Source organism: Moschus berezovskii, chromosome 23, assembly GCF_049115385.1.
Source record: "Moschus berezovskii isolate FMDL1 chromosome 23, NW_MosBer_1.0, whole genome shotgun sequence".
Classification (NCBI taxonomy): Eukaryota; Metazoa; Chordata; class Mammalia; order Artiodactyla; family Moschidae; genus Moschus; species Moschus berezovskii.
Genome location: NC_142482.1, coordinates 13,094,548 through 13,113,138, shown reverse-complemented (window position 1 = coordinate 13,113,138; position 18,591 = coordinate 13,094,548).

The window sequence follows — 18,591 nt, the reverse complement described above, 5'->3', positions numbered from 1 at the left end:
AAGCCTCTTGATGAAAGTGAAAGAGGAGAGTGAAAAGGTTGGCTTGAAACTCAACATTCAGAAAACAAAGATCATGGCATCTGGTCCCATCACTTCATGGGAAATAGATGGAAAAACAGTGGAAACAGTGTCAGACTTTGTTTTTTTGGGCTCCAAAATCACTGCAGATGCTGATTGCAGCCATGAAATTAAAAGACGCCTGCTCCTTGGAAGGAAAGTTATGACCAACCTTGATAGTATATTAAAAAGCAGAGACATTACTTTGCCGACCAAGGTCCGTCTAGTCAAGGCAATGGTTTTTCCCGTGGTCATGTATGGATGTGAGAGTTGGACTGTGAAGAAAGCTGATCGCCGAAGAATCGATGCTTTTGAACTGTGGTGTTGGAGAAGACTCTTGAGAGTCCCTTATACTGCAAGGAGATCCAACCAGTTCATTCTAAAGGAGATCAATCCTGGATGTTCATTGGAGGGACTGATGCTGAAGCTGAAACTCCAATACTTTGGCCACCTCATGAGACGAGTTGACTCACTGGAAAAGACTCTGATGCTGGGAAAGGTTGGGGGCGGGAGGAGAAGGGGACGACGGAGAATGAGATGGCTGGATGGCATCACCAACTCTGTGGACATGAGTTTGGGTGTACTCCGGGAGTTGGTGATGGACAGGGAGGCCTGGCGTGCTGTGATTCATGGGGTCGCGGAGAGTCGGACACGACTGAGCGACTGAACTGAACTGAACTGAACTGATACTCACTTGGGCTTTCCTGGTGGCTCAGCGATAAAGAATCTGCCTGCAATGCAGGAGATGCAGGAGACCCAGGTTCCACCGCTGGGTCCGGAATATCCCCTGGAGGAGGCCATGGAAACCCACTCCAGTGCTCTTGCTTGGAGAATCCCGTGGACAAAGGAGCCTGAAGCGGTATAACAAACAGGTGCACATACTCACTTGGTGAGTGACCTTATTCCCAAACTGCTTTCAGGTGGTGAGGAACAGCTGAATTGCATCCCTGAAATAATTCTGGGACATGTAAAATCTTATAATCAGGGACCCATTCCATATTATAGAAAGAAAAGGAAGCCCCTTACTTCACTCTACCACTGTTGCAAAGCCTGTTTCAATAATTGTCCTAGAAATAATATCCTGCATAACTCTCACGGCAGCACCAGTTCCCTTCAGTTGAAACCCAACTGCCTATTCACAAGTTTTCCTATGTCCTCAAGATACACATAACAGAAATTGACATGCTCAGACTTCCTAGATGAAAAGTATCCATTCTCTTTATTCTCCGCTTCCTTTATAATACTCCTAACTGTCATGTCTGACAATCTGGAGTTATGAACTTATACCTGTTGGTTGGCAAAATACTAAGCCCCCCAAAATTTAGTTCCTGCACATCCAGCAAAGTGGTCATTTCTTATATACACACTTATGTTTCTATATTTCCAAGATTTAAGAAGCTACCTATTTTCTTTAAAAGAGCTAAACCCATTAACTAATGTTAAAATATTTTTTGTTTGTTTGTTTCTATGAACATTTCACTTTGGTCTTTCACTAGGCTTATTTTAGATAAAATAATATACTCTCTTTGAATGTTGACTGGGATTATTATTCACTTACATAGCCACTTTCAGGTTTTGACTCCTCAAACCCACAGATCATTTAGTTTTTCTAAAGTAACATAGTACCTGGTACACTTGAATGTTGACTATTTTAATTTCCTATTGGAATTGTTTTAAGATTTTATTTTTTGATATATTAGCTACTCAGATCTTGATGCTGTACTTGGAGTAAACCAAGGATATCCATTTATTTATTGTGATAGATAGGAGCTGCTGACAGACAGATTCTAATTGTCCATCCTTTGAAACCAGGCTGCTTTGTGACTTCCTTGTTAATAGAATGCCGAGGAAATGATGTCATAGGAATCTGGGGCCACATCACAAATAGCCTCACAGATTCTACCCAGACTTTTAGGGACACTTGTATTTTGTGTGCCTCTTCTTGGAAGCCAGCTGTCGTGGAATGCAATGACCCTGAACTGGAGTGATATGAGAAGAACAAATGGAGATTCTCTGAAGGATGAGACGCCAGTGCAGAAGGGTTGAGAGAGAGAGAGCGTGGCTGAGAGACACAAATATACACATATGCATACACACACACACACACACAGACCAGAGAGCTCTGAGACCCTGAGATGCAAGTGAAGCAGCCATCTTGAGAGAGGACACTGTTGCCTCAGTTGATTGCTTCAGGATCAAAGGTCAACAGTGCAACCAATCCCATCACAAGCTTCTGATCCCTGAAAACTATAAATGAAATAAAATAGATGTTTCAAGTCACTAAATGCTGGGATGATTTGTTATTCAACAGAGAGGAATAATATATTCATTCATTAATGCATTCAAAGAATTATTGAATGCATGCTGGGTAGTACAAAAATGACCATGTTAAAATACAGCAAAATTCCTAGACTTAAGTGAAAACACACCATCGTACTGACAATAATAACAGGTGAATGAATGGTTACACAAATGTTTGTTAAGAGCAATATTAGAAATATGTACAGAGTGGGACAGGAGAAGAAAGAAAAACACATCTCATCATATATGGGAGGCGGTGGTGAGGTGAAAAATCAGAGAAAGAGACAGTCAAATTAGCCCTCATGTGTTTTTTCCTGGTATGTTTCTGTTTTAATTCCTTCCAGTTTTATTGAGATATAATTGACATCCAACATTGTATAACTTTAAGGTGTTCAGCATGACGATCTGACCTACACACATCTTGAAATGATGACCACAATAAGTTTAGTGAACATACTTCATCTCATATAGATTCAAAAGTAAAGAAGTAGAAAAATGTATTTTTCTTGTGATGAGAATTCTTAGGATTCCCTCTCTTAACAGCTTTCACATATAAAGTACAGCAATGGTAATTACATTTATCATGTGGTACATTACATCGTTACATCCCTAGTGTTTATTTATCTTATCACTAGGAGAGTTTACCTTTCAATGACCTGCATCCAATTCCTCTGCTCCCCACCTCTCCTCTGGTGACCAAAAATCTTGGTCTCTTTATCTATCTGTATTTTTTTATATAATTGACCTACAAATACTCTTTTAGTTCATAGTATACAATATAGTGATTCAATACTTCTATATATTTCAAAATGATCACAATGATAAGTCTAGCTGTAATCTGTCACCACACATAAATATTATGTAACTATTGATTATATTCCCCACATTGTACATTTCACACTATGACTCTTATTTTGTAACTTAAACTTTGTACCTTTTAATTTCCCTCACATTTTTTTCACCCTCTATCTTCCTCCCCTCGGTCCATCACTTGTTTGTTCTCTGTATCTATAATTCTGTTTCTGTTTAGTCATGTTAATTTTTTTTTCAGATTTCATGAGTAAGTGAGTTCATGCAGTGTTTGTCTTTCTCTGTTTGACTTAATTTCACTCATCAGAATACTCTATATGTACATTCATGTTGATTTCAAGATTCATTACTTTTTTTTTTTTATTGCTGAAAAGCATTCTATTGTGTATATCTTCTTTATACATTCATCTGTTGACAGGCGCTTAGGTTGCTTCCATACCTTGGCTGTTGTAAATAATGTTACAATGAATATAAAGGTACATGTATCTACATATTCATTGCAACACTAATACTTCTAGTTAACTTTTTTTTTCTTTGAATAAATGCTTAGGAGTTGAATTGCTGGAGGTATTCTAATTTTTTGAATTTTCATATTTTCCCCCATAGTGGTTGTTGCATCAGTTTATATCCCCACTAATGGTACATGAGGGTCCCCACATTCTCATCAACATTTGTTATTTGTTGTCTTTTTGATGCTGACTATTCTGACAGGTGTGAGGTGATATCTCACTGTGGTTTTGGTTTGGGTTTGCATTCCCCTGATGATTAGTGATGTTGAGCATGTTTTACACACCTGCTGTCCATTTATATGTCTTCTTTGGAAAAAGGTCTATTCAGATCCTCTGCCCATTTTTTAATTGGGGTGTGTTTTGTTATTTTGTTTTGCTGTTGAGTGGTATGGGTTCTTGTATATTTTGGATATTAACACCTTATCATGTTTGTTGTTTGCAAGTATCTTTTCCCATTCAGTAGGTGGCCTTCTTGTTTTGTGAATAGTTTCCATCCTTGTGCAAAAGCATTTTAGCTTGATGTCTTCCCTGCTTATTTTTGCCTTTGTTTCCCTAGCCTGAAGAGACAGATCCAAAAATCATTGCTAAGACAAATGTCAAAGAGCTACTGCTCATGTCTTATTTTAGGAATTTTATGCTTTCCAGTCTTACATTTACATCTTTAATCTATTTTGAGTGTACTTTTGTATACGTTGTGAGAAAGTAGCCCAGTTTTGTTCCTTCATATGTAACTGTCCAGTTTTCCCAACAACATTTATTGAAGAGGCTGTGTTTTCTCATTGTATATGCTAGTTTCCCTTGTTATAGATTAACCATAAGTATGTGTGTTTATTTCTGGGCTCTCTATCTGTTCCATTTATCTATGTGTCTGTTTTTTGAGCCAGTGCCAAACTGTTTTGATCACTGTAGCTTTTCAATATACTCTAAAATAAGGTTTATGATACCTCTTGATGTGTTTGTTTTCCTTAAGATTGTTTTGGCTATTCAGACTTTTGTGTTTTAACACCAATTTAGAATTATTTGTTCTATTTCTGTGAAAAATATGCCACTGGTATTTTGCAAGGGATTTCATTGAATCTGTAGCTTGCCTTGAGTAGAATGTCCATGTTAACAATATTAATTCTTCCAGTCTATGAACATGGTTTATCATTCCATCTGTTTCTGTAGTCTTCAATTTCTTTCATCAGTGTCTTGTAATTTTCTGAGTACCGGTCTTTTACCTCTTCCTCTTCAGGAAGTTTTATTTCTAGGTATTTTATTATTTTTGATGATATTGTACATGGAATTGTTTTCTTAATTTCTTTTTGATGTTTGTTTTAGTATATAGAAATGCAATAAATTTATGTATGTTAATTTTGTGTCCTGCTACTTTACCAAAGTTATTGATTAGTTCCAGTACTGTTTTGTTGGTTTCTGGGCTATTGTCTATTAATCAGAATCTTTTATGTAGATAAAGGAGTCAGGGATATTTTAAGTACAGAAAATAGCCTACAGAGTACATGCTTCACTGAATCAGCAAGATGGTTTACTATAGATACACAACATGAGGTGCACGGAGGGGATAGGAATGGTTGGAGAAGAGCTTGAAGGAAGAGAAAATGTGATAATTATGAAGGACCTTGTGGACCGTAAATAGAATCCTGTAGGCAACATAACGCTCCCTATATAGTACAGGGAACTATATTCAACTTCCTGAGATAAGACATAATGGAAAAAAATATGAAAAAGAATGTCTATATGTATATAACTGAATCACTTTGCAGCACAGCACAAATTAATACATCGTAAACCAACTATTTTTTTTTTTTTAATTTGGCCTTTGAAAGCTGAGAGACGAGTCAGAGGAGTCTCTAAAATGGGAAACCTAATGCTATCACTTCTAACCAGGGACCATGGCAAGTGGGAGGCTAACACTCTCCATAACTGTAACTCTCAAATCCCCAGGTTAGAGTGTGAGTGAATTCATGATCAATCACACATCATGGAAAACAGAGAACCCGACAATTTCCACCAAGATCATTCCTGTCCTAGCAAAGCATGTTCACTGAGCACATGCCCATAAAATCTCTGTCTTATTGCCACCTCTTCCATCAGGTTAACTACCAGACAATATCGTGTTTGTCTTGTAAACTCCCCCCACCTTTTCTTTTTGGGTATGACAGAGATTACTCTCTGTTCACAAAGCCTGCATCCTCTCCTCCTCAGCCACAGTGTGGCTGTGTCCCCATATTCCATGTGTGTGGTCGAGTGCCCTGTGAGCCAATGAGATACAAGGTATCTTCAGGCCTGGCTCATAAACCCTTCTTTCCTTGTGTGTGCTGTCTCCCTCCATGCTCTTCCTTGATTCAGTAACCTCACATGACTGATTCTAAGGCTCTATGTCAGGGTCCCAACATGAAAAATTTATGTAAATAAATATACTAAAATATAAACAAGAAATACAGTCTTAGGCAGTTAATGACTTTGGGGGTTGTCTGTTACAACAGCAAATGTTACCTTAATTATTCATAGAAAAGTTGGTGGAAATTCCTACAGCACAGATATGCAGGCAGATGGGATTTTAAAATAAGATTGGGCATGTCACATTGTAAAGTCTGTGGGTTTCAACTATTTATTATGTTCCCTATGTGAGCATCTGCCCTTATGATCTGCCCTTCTAGCCCAACCAACTCTGTAGAAAACACTGAAATGGAAAGCAGGGGAGCCAAAGGCACGGATAACATAAAAGAATATGAGAAGTAAGAAGAAAAGGGAGCAACAGGAGCACAAAAGCCAAAGAAGAGTAGGACTTGCAGAAGACAAGAGTAACCCTCAGAGCTGGATGCCACAGTATAACAGGCAGGTCATAAAACTCGATGTTATCAGTTGAGGTCATGAGGGTCAAATAATCAATGCAGCAAACATTTAGTATATAGAGTGTTCCAGGCAGCTAATCATCAGCCAGATAGGGAATAAGAGCAAAGGGAGACAAGGACTGAACTTAGAGATTGTGTTCTGGAGGAGTGGCTACTCCAGAGTGAGAACATAGTCGAGGTAGATTACTGTTGATGGTGGACTTATTGAACACAAAAGATATAAAACACAGCAGGATAAAGGGAGATAGGGTGGACAGAGTGTATAAAGTGATTTTTTATGAAGTTAGATATCCAGAGCACACTTCAAAAAGAAGAATGAGATGAGCTGAGATCAGAGGTAAGAGACCGCTCAGATCACACAGAACTGTAAATCAGGATAAGGATTGGGGGCATGTAAAAGAGTGATAAGAAACCATTAAAGGGCTTAAATTACTCTGTTTTCTTTAAATATTAATAATTGTCTTCTTGGACTTTCATACTTTTAAGGAATATTGGTCAGTTATTTTTAAGTCTCTTGATTTGGGTTTATTCCATGCTTCCTCATGGTTAAATTCAGATTACCCATTTTGGGCAAGAACACTACAAAGTAATATAATTCCTTGAGAGGAGAGAGGTAACAAACAGGAAGTCCATTTGGTCATTATGTTTTAGGGCTGAGTGATGCCAGATTTGATTACCTGTTTAGGTGGTGTTTCAGTCTAATCTGATTAAGAGACATTTACAAAGATCTTATCAGAGAGTTCATTATGCAGAATGACTGTTGCTCAGTCGCTGAGTCACGTCTGGCTCTTCCGCCCCGTGGATTGCAGCATCCAGGCTTCCCTGTTCTTTATCTCCTGATGGTGGTTTAGTTGCTAAGTCGTGCCCGACTGTTGCGACCTCGTGGACTGTAGCAAACCAGGATACTCTGCCCATGGGATTTCCCAGGCATAAATATTGGAGTGGCTTGTCATTTCTTTCTCTAGGGGATCTTCCCAACCCAGGGATCAAAACTGGGTCTCCTAACATTGTATGTGGTCTCTTGATTACAAGCAGATTCTTTAACCAACTGAACCACCCCTAGAGTTTGCTGAAATTCATGCACATTTGAATCAGTGATGCTATCCAACAATCTCAGCTTCTGCATCCGCCTTCTCTTTTTCCTTCAGTCTTTACCAGCATCAGGGTCTTTTCCAAAGAGTCAGCTATTCGCATCAAGTGGTCACAATATTGGAGATTTAGATTCAGCTTCAGCATCAGTCTTTCCAATGACTATTAAGATTTGATTTCCTTTAGGATTGACTGATTTGATCTCCTTGCAGTCCAAGGGACTCTCAAGAGTCTTCTCCAGCATCACAATTTGAAAGCATCAGTTCTTTGGCACTCAGTATTCTTCATGGTCCGACTCTCACATTCATGCATGACTACTATAAAAAAACATTGCTTTGACTATGTAGACTTTTGTCAGCAAAGTATTATCTCTGCTTTATAATATGCTATCTAGGTTTGCCATAATTTTCCTTTCAAGGAGCAAGCATCTTTTAATTTCATGGCTGCAGTTCCCACCTGCAGTGATTTTGAAGTCCAAGAAAATAAAATCTGTCACTGCTTTCATTTTTTGCCTTCTATTTTCCACAAAGTGATGGATCTGGATGCCATGATCTTAGTTTTTTTCATGTCAAGTTTCAAACTAATGGCAAATTGGAGTAACTGTAAGGTGCTAATAAGAGAGAATGCTAAAGAATAAAGGAACCACAGGCATGGGGGCAGCCACCACTGTTGGTACTTATGAAATGCTCAGGGTTCAGTGTGATACAGAGCACCCAAGGGAGGAACAGATCTGATTAGGACCCGCCCCTGGGCTGAGACAGAGGCTGGTTTGAAGATCATATGGTTGTACCCCTACTGTCATCTGCTCTGAGGGAGCACGCTGGAATAATGCCTTTTGGAGCTACAGGGGAAGCTGTCCACAGGGAGGTGCCACGTGGTGGAACCCACTGCCGAAAGACCTGAGAAGGTTTGTAGACCCTGTATGGGGGTGAGGCCAGGCCAGTGACACTCACTGAGAAACCATGTGAGGGAGTAGCGGTGATGCAATAACTGTGCAGGGACATGCCAGAGGAAGAGCACCAGAGAGTAAAGGCAGAGAGAGCAGGCTCCCCCTCCTGCCAGCCACCAAGAAGAAACACAACAGCACTCATCTAGGATCTCAGAGGAGCTGATGAAGGACAGGTTTGGAGCTGAGATGTGATATATGCACTGGAAGAGGTTTCAGCTTACAATTTCTTCACTATACATAACTAGTTTTCTCTTTGTTATTAATAAGTACCTTGTGGAAAGATATGTTGAAATTATACAAATATGCATCTATTGCTGATTCTTGCCTGAATAATTATTACTGTGCTATTTCCCAAATGTTTTTGTTATCTAATACTATTTCCATAGTCTTTTCTACATTTATTCTTTTTTAAATTGTCAGCCTCCTCTGTTTGTTTGAATATGAAGTCTTAAATAATTCTTTACTATATGTTACAATATATTACTCTCGTCACTTATTTAGTTGCTCAGGTTCTCTCAGACTTGACCACTGGGAGCTCCTTCCAAAAGGCTCTGATTCCCACTGACATTCTTCCTTTTTCTGTTCTGACCCTCTCTTACCACAGGTGTTCTGCATCATCTGTGACTTCTGTACCACAACTCTGGCAGCAGCCATATCCTCAAAGAAACTTGGATTATTTTTAGTAGAAAATTTTGTTTAACAACTAAAATCAGTGTGGCACTATGGAAATGACATTTCCCAATAAGCATACAAGTCTAAAATGCTTTTATGTATCAATAAATGTACCTGCCTCTATGTTAATTTATAGGACACGACTGAGCGACTTCACTTTCACTTTTCACTTTTGTGCATTGGAGAAGGAAATGGCAATCCACTCCAGTGTTCCTGCCTGGAGAATCCCAGGGACGGGGGAGTCTGGTGGGCTGCCGTCTATGGGGTCACACAGAGTCGGACACGACTGAAGTGACTTGGCAGAAGCAGCAGCATATATATGTGTGTGTGTGTGTGTGTGTGTGTGTATGTTGTATGTGTGTATTCATGGCCTTCCCAGGTAGTATGAGTGGTAAAGTATCTGCCTGCCAATGCAGGAGATATAAGAGATGTGGGTTCAGTCCCTGGGCTGGGAAGATCCCCAGGAGGAGGGCATGGCAAACCATTTCAGTATTCTTGCCTGGAGAATCCCATGGACAGAGAAGCCTGGTGGACTACAGTCCATAGGGTCACACAGAGTCAGACACAACTGAAGCGACTTAGTATGCATGCATGCAAGCACATGTGTATATATACAAATATGTATATATCAAATACATATGTATTTTGTTTGTTTAAATATTGGAAAGATATATGCAATTTTAAAGACAAAGGGGAATGTCATTTTAAGAGCTGTAAAAGCACTTATATTGTGGGCATCGATTTTTAACCTTTCATGAGTGTGCCTCTTATTTTTAAAATGTTTCTTGAGAATTAATGGACCAATATCTAGAAAGGCAGCAAAAATCTGAGGATTTGGTTATAGTTGATGGTGAGTTTGTGTTATTCCCATGCATTCTCAATTATTTGGCTCTTTCTGGAGGAAAATCTGTGCCACTTGGTCTAACCTGTTTCCAGGTGAAGTCTAATTGTTTGTAATAGGTTGTAAAGCACTCATGGATATTCCAAAAAGCTCCCCATGACAGAAACTACTTGTTGCCTTCAAGAATTTCATGCAGGAAAAACCCGTAAACTAAATGGCAACAACAACATAAACCATAGTGCAGGGATGCCCATGGGTAGTAGTGCCACTCAGTTCTCCTCCACCAGGGCCCCATCACTGACACAACACCACACTTTCTCACCCTGAATAGAGCTGTGACAGCAGACTCATTCTTGGTTCTATTAAAAGTACCACTTGGCAGCCACTTGGCAGTTACTTCTATTGTCTTTGCCCACAACAACCAAATTGAATTAAATAATTTAAAGGAAAGTAAAGTGAAAATTGAAAGTGAAGTCCCTCAGTTGTGTCTGACTGTTTGTGACTCCACGGACTGTAGCCCACCGGGCTTCTCTGTCCATGGGGATTCTTCAGGAAAGAATACTGGAGTGGGTTTCAATTTCCTTCTCCAGGGGATCTTCCTGACCCAGGGATCGAACCGAGATCACTCACATTACAGGCAGATTATTTACCCTCTAAGCCACCAGGGAAACCCTTGGTGCAGCCACTTCTATTGTCTTTGCCCACAACAACTGGTTTGAGTAAGTAGTTTAAAGGAAAGTAAATTTGGACCATAAAGAAGGCTGATTATTGAAGAATTGATGCTTTCAAATTGTGGTTCTGGGGAAGACTCTTGAGGGTCCCTTGAACTGCAAGAAGATCAAACCAGTCAATCCTAAAGGAAATCAACCCTGAATATTCATTGGAAGGACTGATGCTGAAGCTGGAGGTGATTTTGGTCTCCTGATGCAAAGAGCTGACTTACTGGAAAAGACCCTGATGCCAGGAAAGATTGAGGGCAGGAGGATCAGGGGGTAGCAGAGGATGAGATTGTTGGAAGGCATCACTGATTCAATGAACATGAGTTTGATCACACTCTGAGAAATAGTGAAGGACAGGAAAGCCTCATTTGCTATAGTTGCAAAGAATTGGACATGACTTAGTGACGGAACAACAACAAATTTCCCAATCATTCTTGAGATCAGTGGTTCTCAGCCTTGTCTATGTGCTAGAAGTCAAACTTCATTCAGGGAACTTAGTCTCACTACCGCCACTTCATCTGCCCCTGCAATGTATGAACTCCTACCTCAAGGTTACAGGTGCAAGGTCTTGCACCAAGACCACAGAATGAAGCCCAGAAGCAAGGTCACCTGCAGAACTGAGACCCTTTATAACTGTTGCCAAAGGCCCCTGATCATCGCCAGCAAGTTGCCTGACCCCAAATTAGGCAAAAATGTCCACACTAGTGCTCACCCTTCAGTGCCCCAATAAATTACCTAATGCCAACCTTCCAGCAGGAATTTTCTTTGTCTTGAGGCTATAAAAATTGGCTAGTAACCCACAAAAAGCATTGACTCTCCCTAACCTATCAGGAGGTATCAGCCTGCTGAACTTTCAGTGCACACATTATTTCTGCTCTCTGTTCTTAATAAGCTCACTACTTTCTGCAATACTCTGTGTCTTGAAATTCTTTCCAACCCACATTTGGACTGCCACAACACAATGCAGTGGCTGCTTGTCCTACAGGACATGGTTCCTGCCAGCAATCATGACACTGCCCCACTCAGCTGTGGAGGTCCTCATGGAGGTGGGTGATCCAGTGAAAACATCCTGGCCTTTGCATACCCTGCTCCTAAAATTATTTATTTTTACATTAATGCTTCCCTGGTGACTCAGATAGTAAAGAATCTGCCTGCAATGCAGGAAACCTGGCTTTAATCCCTGGGTCAGGAAGATTGCATGGAGAAAGGAATGGAAACCCACTCCAGTATTCTTGCCTAGAGAATTCTGTGGACAGAGAAGCCTGGTGGGCTACAGTCTATGGGGTCCCAAAGAATCGGACACAATTGAGCCACTAACACTTTCACTTTTTCAGTGTCTCTTTACATACATGCAAGTCTGAGTCCTTATTAACAGAAAGTAGAGATACCACCTAGTCTGTTCCCTTCATTTTACCAAACAAAATATATTAAATTCCAGAGTAATGGATGATTTGTCAAAGTTAACAAACTTGATAGTGGCAAAGCTTCATTAAGGATTCAGTCCCCTTCTCCTAACTTCCAAGGTATTAGATTTCTGGGTTAAATATTTCTTTTTTTTTCCTTCTCATTCTTTTAATTGATATATTGATGATGTAAAATATTACATATTAAGTTACCAGGGTACAATATAGTGGTGCACAGTTTTTAAAGGTTATACATCATTTACAGCTATAAAATATTGGCTATGTTACCTGTGTTGGACAATAAATCCTTGTAGCTTATCTTATACCTAGTAGTTTGTACCTCTTAATCCTCTATCCTTATACCGTTTCTTCTCCCCACTGGTAACCACTGGTTTGTTCTCTGTGTCAGTGAGTGTGTTTCTTTGTTGTTATTCTCATTAGCTTGTTGTATGTTTTAGATTCTACATATAAATGATATCATACAGTGTTTGTCTTTCTCTGACATATTTCACTTAGCATAATACCTTCCAATTCCACCCATTTTGTAGCAAAATTCAAATAGCCAAAACAATCTTGAGAAAGGAAAACAGAACTGGAGGAAACAGACTTCCTGACTTCAGACTATACTACAAAACTATAGTCATCAAAACAGTATGGCACTGGCATAGAAAAATAGACCCATAGATCAATACAACAGAATAGAAAGACCAGAAATAAACCCACCCTCTTATGGTCAATTAATCTACGGCAAAGGGGGCAAGAATGTACAGTTGAGAAAAGACAGTATTTTCAATAATTGGTGCTGGAAAAACTGGACTGCTACATGTAATAGAATGACATTAGAACATTCTCTAACACCAACATAAAAAGAAAAAATAGGCATAACTGTCTTTGACATAAATCCTAGCAATATTTTGGGGGCTTCTCTCCTAAAGCAAAGGAAATAAAAGCAAAAATAAACAAACAGGACCTAATTAAACTTAAAGGCTTTTGCACAGCAGAAGTTAAATATTTCTTAAAACTGCAGTAGCCATCATTGTTTATTGCAAGTAGTAAAAACAAAAGCATAGATCACTTTTATTATAGTCTGGTACAATATTTCAAAAGAAAAAAATAGTAAAAAGGAAAAATGAAAGTCATTTGTTAATTTAACAGGAAGGATTCTAAGTAAGAAAGTGCTCTAGTCAGCAGGTATTTTTTTCTTTCCCCAAAATACTAACATACTTGCTGTACTAATGAGAATAGAAAAGTGATACCATTACCCTAGTTGTTAATTTCCCACGTCTCTCTAAGCCTATTTCTTTTTATTTAACTTTTTAAATTAATTTATTTTTTATTGAAGGATAATTGCTTTAGAGAATTTTGCTGTTTTCTGTCAAACCTCAACATGAATCAGTCATAGGTATTCATACATGTGTATGTATATATATACATATATATATTTCTTTTGAACTTTGATAAATTACTCCAAATTTATAAATTTATTCAGACAAGTCTTCACCTCCAGAATACATTGTGACACACTACTAAATAATTTACCCTGGAAAATAATGATACTTTTGCTAATAACTGGCTGCATGAGTTCAGTGAAGACTGGAGTTGTGACAGATATGAAAACAAACATAAGAATAAACCCAAACTTAGAGAACTAATGGGGATAGCACAATTTAACTTTGTGTTTTACTAGTATTTAAATTAGAAATGTCTTTTTATATAAAACCAAAACCACTGAAACAAATACCAAAACATAATGAATTTATTTTAAAAAGATATCATTAGGAGAATTTAGTAAGACTTCCACGATGACATAACTTACAACCATATAGAATCACATTACCAAGTAAAAATTATATTCATATATTGATATCAATATACAATAAAAGCTTGACATGAGACAGTGCACAAGACACTAATAAGCATGAAACGTCTCTAAGACCATCATTAAAATTATCATTATGATTGTAAATAAGTGTTCTGTAATAAGTGCTTTCTGTGCAAGGTTAGAATTCTTGTTTAAAAGTGTTAAAAATAACTTTACAGTAAAAATATTAATGCTGAAATAAAAATCAATTATTTTTCAGATGTTTTTAACCAGACTTAGGCCTATTCATCCAGCATTATTGATGCACAGACAAAATATAAAAACATTTACAAAGGATGACAATGATATATAATAATAACAATAATGTATGATGTCAAAGCACCCGCCTTGGATATTTATTTTTAATGAAAATCTGTAGATAAATAGATGGAGAGGAAGTAAAGTGATCAAAATTAGATATAAAAGAATAATGGTTTCAATAAAATTTAATGTTTAGTGTAGTCTAATCAAAGTAGAGACTCAGCTCTTTCATTACCTATCACTATAGTCTCAAGCAAATCTTAGTATTTGGGAAATATGTGTACTTCATCAAAGATTAAAAATAAGAGCCTAATGTAAACTGAATTGCAGGATGAATAGAATGACTTCCTGTCCTTTCAAATAATGAAATATTAAGTTGTTTAGTAGTGTCTGCTCTTTAAAAATGTTGTTAAACTTTTTCTTTTGTGTTCAAATTTCCTTATCCTTGGCAATTCTTTTTGGAAAAAAAAAAGAAAGTTTTCTGCATAATTCAGAAATTCAGCAGATTCATACTTCCAGACAGGAAGTGATTCCTGGGTGGAAAGTTCCTTCAAGGAGTACAGAATGAGAATACCATGCATCCAGAGAAGGAAGGAACATTTAAAAATGGAAAACACGGTGAAATGATGATGAAGAACGTGTAAGACATGTGTCGCAAATTTGTCCAGGACATACTTATTCATTAGAGAACAATGTTGCTTGAGATGGAGAACGTGTTCTTTACTGTGGTTTCTGAACATATGTGATATTCAACTCTATTAATTTCATTAAAGTGCATTGATTTAAAATTAAAACAACTGTTTTTCATGTAAAGACATATTTTAAGAAGGACATAAAGCATGAAAATATAGATGGACAGATTAAAAAATAGTTAACAATAGGGTCAAAAGACTTCTATACTTTAAGCATTTTCTAACTATTTAAAAACCTCTTTTTTTGCCATATTTCTGAGATGATAGACCTCCTCAGAATAGGATTTCAAAGAGACAAAAGGTCATAACCCCATTCATTATAACACTGTAAAACTTACTGTAACACATATCCTCATTTTAAATGAACTTGGCCCTATAGTTAGTATAAAGTTCACACCAAATCATATAAAAGTCAGAATGACTTCCACATACCTCAGTATGTGAAAACTTCTTTCATCAACTCAATTACCTGAAGACATTCTAATTTAATACAGTTCTCATCACTGGAAAAAATAAGGATTTTGACCACAGTTTTACTGATTAGGAGTGTTGCAATCATTTAAAAGGAGTTACATTACCTATACATCTAGCCCAGGAAAAGCCAAAGATGGAAAGTTTCCCAGGATTTTGTGCAAGCTACAGAATTAAAACATTAAATAATATTTTGTGTATGGCTTAAATAACTACAAATTTGATAAGACCCACCCTGATCATGTCCTGGAAAAGAGACAACTAGGATTTTATGATGCCATATGAAGGAATGGAAATGAAGTAGATCTTAGTACATCAAAAGTGACCCCAGAGATGATGAAACTTGGAAGTGAGTGTCCTGGGTTGGGAAGGTGGGATGGAGGCTAGACAGCAGAAGATACAAAACACTGAGTGAAGGGAAGACAGCTCTTAGTTGCATCCAGACATGTGTTTTCTCTTTATTCTCAACATTAATATATATTTTTTAAATCTAACCTAATCATATGCTTCAGGAAAAAAAAAATTGAAAAAGTTCCAAAACTCTAACATGAAAAGATTGATTAAAATAACACTGATGCATATGCAAAGAAATTGTGTCGCTATTAAATGTGCTGTAGAATAATACTTTAGTATGAAAATATATTCATGATATATTCATTAATCCAAAAATGCAAGTTTTGTAAAAGTAAATATAGAGTAATCTTTTGGAAAATATGGAAAATATTTTTAGGTATACACAAATTATAATTGTATAAAAAGATTTTAGGATGTGAGGAAAATAGTAATTTTTTTCATTGTAGGATATAGAAGGAAATGGCAACCCACTCCAGTGTTCTTGCCTGGAGAATCCCAGGGACAGGGCAGCCTGGTGGGCTGCTGTCTATGGGGTCGCACAGAGTCGGACACGACTGAAGTGACTTAGCAGCAGCAGCAGCAGGATTATACCTACTTGCTGCTGCTGCTGCTAAGTCACTTCAGTCGTGTCCGACTCTGTGCGACCCCATAGACGGAAGCCCACCAGGCTCGCCCGTCCCTGGGATTCTCCAGGCAAGAACACTGGAGTGGGTTGCCATTTCCTTCTCCAGTGTGTGAAAGTGAAAAGTGAAAGTGAAGTCGCTCAGTCGTGTCTTACCCTTAGCGACCCCACGGACTGCAGCCCACCAGGCTCCTCCATCCATGGGATTTTCTAGGCAAGAGTACTGGAGTGGCTTGCCATTGCCTTCTCCGATACAAACTTCTAAGATAAGACAAAAGATGCACACACTGGTTGCTTATTTATCTTTAGACTTGAAGAACTTTTGGTTTAAGGGAATAAACTCTTAGACAACTTGTTTTTGCTGTAAGAGGCATATCAATTTTCCTATGGGAGCTCATGGTATTCTAAGGGTGTGTGTCAAATAACAGGATTGACATAGACTATAATCAGAGTGCAAAGGAAACAATAGAACCAAGACAGTTTGCCCTACTGAGGGGAGAACTATCCTGGCTGGGAGAGTCAGAAATGCATTTATCAAAGAAGTGACTTCAAACTGAGACAAAAATAGAGGTGCTTTGCAGAAGATGTTTATACTATTTATAAAAGAAAAGGCTTTCTGGTGGTTCTTTCAACAAGACACAATTAATAGATGATTAAAAGAACTGACTCTTGTGTAAGGTTAGTGCTACAATTCATTAAATAAATCCATTTGTCACAACCACATTGATACTATATTTAAATGCTACGATGAATTCTTAAACATCAATGATATGCTTGTTGGAACATAAAATGTAATATAACTTCAGTAAATTAGATGGTGAAATATATCATTTTGAGTTAGTAAACAATACGTTCATCCAAATGTAAACTGACAGACAAATTGGCTGATGAAAAGCTTATTAAGTGTTAAAACCAGAGTCAAGAAAAACCTGAAAACCTACAATCAAATTCAGAAGGGACTGTTTCAAGATTGTATTTCTTAGTTCTACATATAATTTTACATATACTAACATATACATGGGCTTCCCTTGTGGCTTAGCTGGTAAAGAATCTGTCTGCAATGCAGGAGACCTGGGTTCGATCCCTGGGTTGGGAAGATCCCCTGGAGAAGGGAAAGGCTACCTACTCCAGTATTCTGGCCTAGAGAATTCCATGGACAGTCCATGGGGTCACAAAGAGTCGGACACGACTGTGTGACTTTCACTTCACTTCACTTCACTTCAACATATACATAAATATAAACATATAAACTTTAAAATTACTATTTTAAAATTGCCCTTCTTAAAATAAGGATGTGTATGAAATGTGTGGGTATAAGATGAAAACTCAAAGGCCTCTGATATCTATAATAAGTCTTAGCCCTTGGAAATACCATTGCTGTCAACTTTGGGAGATATTTTTATAAGTTTTCTATGGATATACATACAAAACAAAAACACAGACTTAGTTGCACGAATTCATGTAAACAAATAGGATTCTGTACTACATGCCATTCTGTCACATTTGTCAATAATTAACAACTTCTTAGGAAGACAGATTATAAAACACATCTGTGGGACAAGAGCAAAAGATGGTGTGTTCAGGCTCTCTCGCCCCATGTTTTGTAAATCATGACTATGTAACAACTGAAGTCATTTGTAGCACTGCACATGTGCATCACAATGTGCTCGCTTGGTCATGGGTTGTGTGTGGTATGCAGATATGAACCTAATAACCTAAAGAACCGTCTTTGAACAGAACCTAAAGAACCGATTGGATTATTGCTGTGTCATGGCTGTGTCCATTGGGTCAGCCATGAGAGGAGAGACTATAGCGTATCTACTGCTACCGCTGCTGCGTTAGCCAGCAGAAAATAAAAGTGTCTGTAATTCCTATGGCTCCTCGAGTCTTCTTCCAGCCTCTTAGCTTGTGCCTTGCCTACCCTGCATTCAACAACCAGTGTGAACAATGAGATAATTGGCATCACAAACAGGATGATTAGCATTACAACATCCTATGAGAATCCATCTAGATCTCTTAACTTACTTTTTAATAAATAATTTATTTCATATAGTTCTGAAGATAGTTCTCACAGTTTATAACATTTTGCCCTTGACTCAAAACATGTATTTGTCACATGCAAAGT